This window comes from Montipora foliosa, chromosome 1 (assembly GCF_036669935.1).
Source record: "Montipora foliosa isolate CH-2021 chromosome 1, ASM3666993v2, whole genome shotgun sequence".
NCBI classification, from domain to species: Eukaryota; Metazoa; Cnidaria; class Anthozoa; order Scleractinia; family Acroporidae; genus Montipora; species Montipora foliosa.
The window spans coordinates 799,564-804,563 of NC_090869.1; the positions used below are offsets into that span (position 1 = coordinate 799,564).

General features: G+C 36.8%; 1 protein-coding gene across 1 annotated transcript in view; it reads left to right on the top strand.

Moving 5' to 3' along the window:
- Positions 1-5,000, top strand: part of LOC138007991 (uncharacterized) — a 162,152-nt gene that overhangs the window by 77,112 nt on the left and 80,040 nt on the right. The window lies entirely within an intron of this gene.

Below are 5,000 nucleotides of genomic sequence, written 5' to 3' on the forward strand. Positions count from 1 at the left end.
AGCTGAATGTCTTCTCGCCATCTTCCTTCAAATTGCAAAAAACATAGGAAAGTCAAAAGAAGTAAGATATATCTACTTAAAATATGGTTATAGCATAGCCTTATTTGTCAGGGTGGACCTAACATAATAAAATGTTGATCCAGAATTCGACAGTAATACATGCATATGGATGGTAATAGTTCTTTTCATTATGGCCTGAAAAACCACAAGTCAATCAAAAATTTATCACTCAGGCCTTTTTACAAGAAACCAAAATTATTTTGAGTTGTACATCCACAGGAAAGGTGTTCAAAAGGCCTGATCGTAAATTATATCAATAAATACACACATATATATAGCCATATATAGCCATCACTACAAGACTGCAACATTATTTTGAGTAATTTAACAATAAAAATTATTATCAATCAGCAGCATCTGCTGTTGCTCACGGTAACTCCCTTTTATGCAAAATAACATATGCAACAGATCTATAATACCTACTGGTAAGTCCTGTCAAATAACCTCAAGTCTCCAAAGTGTGATGATAGTTACATGTAAGTTAACTGAAGTGGCTGTATACTATTCTTACATTGACAGGTTCCACAAACAAGTAACACGAGAAAAAAGTGGGTTTTCCTTCACAGTTTCCAACAAAAGATCGAAGATAAAGCCCTTCCATTGGCATACAAAGGATTGCAAAAAGACCAGTCTAACAAAACAAATGAAAGTGTTGGTTGTGATCTCATGGAAGCTTGTCAGTATACTTGCATCATTAGCAGCAACAAACTAAAGCGATTGGCCTGTTTTCATGTCTTCCATGAGAAATGTTTGGAAGAAAATGAGGGGAGGTGCCCTAAATGCACAGCATTTTTGATGAGTAAAACAGCACAACTAACAAAATCATTTAACGAGGGTCTCCTCTCAACAACAAGTTCCCCAGGTGTTTCAGAAGAATCAACGCCATCCGATTCTAACTTGGACGACGATTCTGTTGCCCATAACAACCAGAACGACCCTTCATATTACGCATCTGAAGAATGGCAACATGAAATTAATGCCACTCTCAATACAATTCAGGTGCCTCAGCCGTCACAACAATCCAGTAATTTTGTTGCAGCTTCAAATACTCCAACTCAGCAACAATCAGGTCTATTAAGTCAATCTTTCAATTTTGTGCACCAAGAAGAAATTGATGCGGCTCTCAACACAATACATGTACCTCAGCCATCACAGCAATCCAGTAGTTCTCTTGCTTCAAATACTCCAACTCAGGAACAGTAAGCTCTAAACAGTCAGTCTTCCAATTTTGTGCAGCAACAAGATCCTTCGCAACGATTTTTGACATTTACCTCTGGTTCTGTTTTTTTCTGGTTCTTTGCACGGAAGAAATGGTTCTAATGCCTGTACTTTCATTGCTTTGCTCAATGCAAGACTCTTTCATTTAAATGCAAACATCCTTGACCTAAAAGAAAATGTCTCTTTAAGCCAAGCTTGGATCTCACTTTTCATTACTACAATAACCAACGGAAACAATCTGCATGAGAAAGTTACCTCAGAAAGACCAATCGATTTTACTGTAGTAGATGCTTTTCCACATCTTGAGTCAGCCTTGGGAAAATGTAAGAGAGAGGATTCCTTTGACCTGTCAATAACATGTGAAAACACTCAAATTCCGCAGAGCTCTTTGGCTTTTTATCTGCAAAGACTTGCGAGAGAAAACAATTTGTCAGCAATTGTGATTATGAACGGAATGAGTTTGTGTTTTGTTTGCAAAAATGACTACCTGATTGCTTTAGACAGCCATCCGCACAACCTTCAAGGGGCCATGGTTGCTCAGACAAAGATGGGCAACCGAGAAGAACTATTGACCGCATTAAAACTGTTACTCAGCCCTCAGTTTAACACCTGTAGTTTAACATTCGTTTTCTTCTCATAAAATTTCTTACTTTCACTGCATGTAAACACGTTTTCCACCAAGTGAGCTTTCAGTTGTTGCGATCCACCAGAAATTGTCTTAAATTAAATATCACGCTAAAATGATCGTAAGCTAACATCGAAATGTAACCCGTCTTTTCCAAAACCAAATAAAGTAAAATAAAACATAAGTCGCCGTTTGAGCCGAGAAAACAAAAAGAGTCTACGGGAAATGCAATTGTACTTTTTACTAACCTTGACAAACCTTTGCCACAAAGTAAGCAAGTAGTTTAACTCAAACTGGAACCCCTCTCTTGCATTTACTGCCGTAAAGGTCTTCATTCGTGGTCAGGCGTTAAGGTAATGATTCATCCACAAAAAAAAGATTCCCAACAATCTTTTCATTCACAAACCCACAAACAGTTCGTTCCTCGACGAGTTGAAATCGAATTTGATTGAGCACTACATCGCCGGAAGGTGAACGGAAGTGCTTAAATCCTGCGCATGCGCACTCATTTGACCGCTGTGTTGAGCTCTGGAGCTCTGGCAGGTTCCAATTTAACAGTCCGCGATTCACGGACTTCCGGTCGTTCTGCGCAGGTTTTATTCTTTTTCAAAATGGCGGACCAAGCCAAGCTTCCATGGCCACGAGGCGTTGAATCATGGAATGAAAATTCTAGATTTAAGCGACATCACGTTGAAAGAAAAGAAGTTAAAGGCTTTGATGCTCTATGCTTGTCATTTGGCCGTTAAATGCGTCAAATACACGATCGAATTTTTAACATGAGAGAGGGAGGACTGAAAGTCTGGTTTTAAATGGAGATCGGTTAACAGGAGATGACGACAGGAATCAAGTTGCACTGAATTAAATGTTGTTGAATACATCCGAGTGATAATACTTTCGCATGTGAAATGTTCCAAGCTCTATTGATGTAGAGACAATAATATTATAATGCGTAAGTAAACACCTTGAAATTAGCATTTATTGCTAAAAATAGATGATCACATATACTGGTAATAAATTATTATTTTCATATAGTAATGGTCCTAATGGTACCAATTTTGTCTGATGCCTACAAATTATATATATATATTTTTTTCAAGGTGTAATTATAAATTATAATAATAAAAATAACAACTTAAATATTAAGTGTCAGTGGATTTAGTGCTAGAGCACTAATTGGGGAAACTAATGAAATTAACTCAAACCAAATCAAATCAAATCAAATATGTTTTTTTGCGAAGGGGGTGCAACCAAAGTACCTGGAGAAAAACCTGTCATTTTGTGGCAGAGAAGAGAACAAACAAAGTCAACCCACATATGAAGCAGAGTTTGGGAATTGAATCCAGACCACATTGGTGGGAGGCAATTGCTCTCGCCACTGCACCACCAATGCTCCCTGACTGACTGGATCAAATCTGTATATTTACACCCAGTAGTCAATTTACTCTGTACCTGTTGTACTTCAAAGCTAATTTAAGTTGAAAGATTCCAACCTAAATAATTATCGTTGGATTCCCATTAATAATTTACTTTGTATTTTAAACCTGTTGATGATAAATAATGATGTTTGGGGACAAATCTTGATCAAAATTTAGCTACATGCAGGATGAAGTCATTTAAGTTGCCTGAATTTCACATAAATATTAATGTATTTACATAGTTTTAGAAAATATATATCATTGGACACCTTCTTCTTACATCTTGGCACTCTAGTAAAACTGAGGAACTAATTATCACACTTTTTGCACAGCTTCTTGCATTGGTTTGTTGATATCCTTAAGGATAATTGATATATTCATTGTTATATTCAGTTAACAAATGATATAAAATACCCTTAATATTTTAATGTGAATTCTAACAATGATTGGGCTTAAATAAATTATTATTCATGGTCTTCATCTTCAGTTTGTTGGTTTGAGCAAAATTATTGAAAGTAATAAGATAACTGACCAATTCTGTTGTTCCAAGAGTTATCATAATATTGTTATTGGCAATAAGAGGACATTATAAATTATAAAATAATTAGGATGGTACACGCACTCCCATTGGTCAAGAGCTGTGTTTAGATAAGAGTATGTAAACACAGCTGTGACATCACATGAATTTTCATTGGTGATGTGTCATTAGACGCACATTTTGATTGACTGGTTGAAAATATGGGGGTGTGTGTTATGCAAACCCTCGACTCTGTCTTGGGTTTGCATAACTGTCGAGAATTCTCCCAACTACGCTTCGCATTTACATGAGGCTATGTAAACATGGAAAACGTCCTCTATTGCTTAAATAACACAACAAAATATAACTTTTTGATCGGTTGCTTTATCTCAAGAGAAGCACTTCCAGAAGGCAGTTTTCTATTAAGCACTGGCCATTGAAGCAGATTCAACCAAGCCTTTGCCTGTTGGGTGCATCTGGCAAAATAGTCCAAAATGCATGTGCGTCTTCTTTTTTATGGTGCAAACAGGGACATGTAAACATTCTCTCTGAGGAAGCGCTAACACTCGAAACGTCAGCTTTCCAAATCATTTAATCATTCATGCTAATTCGAACTTTATCAACATATTTGATAAAACCAAATTTTCCTGTTAAACATAACACTGTATGGAATCAATATAACATGGAGACAATTAAGAATGTAACGGGGTCCCTCATACATGAGCCCAAGTGTTGATGCCTGTCGAAGAATAGGTTATTGGCTAAGCTCTTCTGACCCTAAAATTTACCAGTTTAATAAATTATATACTAGTCTAAAACAGCAACGTGAAAGTTTAGTAATAGGTACCCAATTTACTGTGGCCATAATAATCCTGTGAAAACTGAGAACCCAAAAGTTGTTTTTCAGTAGCTGTGTACCAGCAGGAGAATCCTTCAAGCTCTCCTCTGGATAAAAAACTATCAAGAAGGTGCAGGTTGCCAAGATCACTTGAGATTTGAACTTGACAGGAATTTATCTATTTTTTGGATAGCCCCATCCCCTCTTTATCCCCATTTTTCATTAGGGGCTGTAGTCCCTTTTCATCAGTGGTTGGTCTCAACTGAAGCCTTTTGTATCAACCTTAGTTGTATGATTTTCTTATAACTAATGCAAAGGGGGCATGGA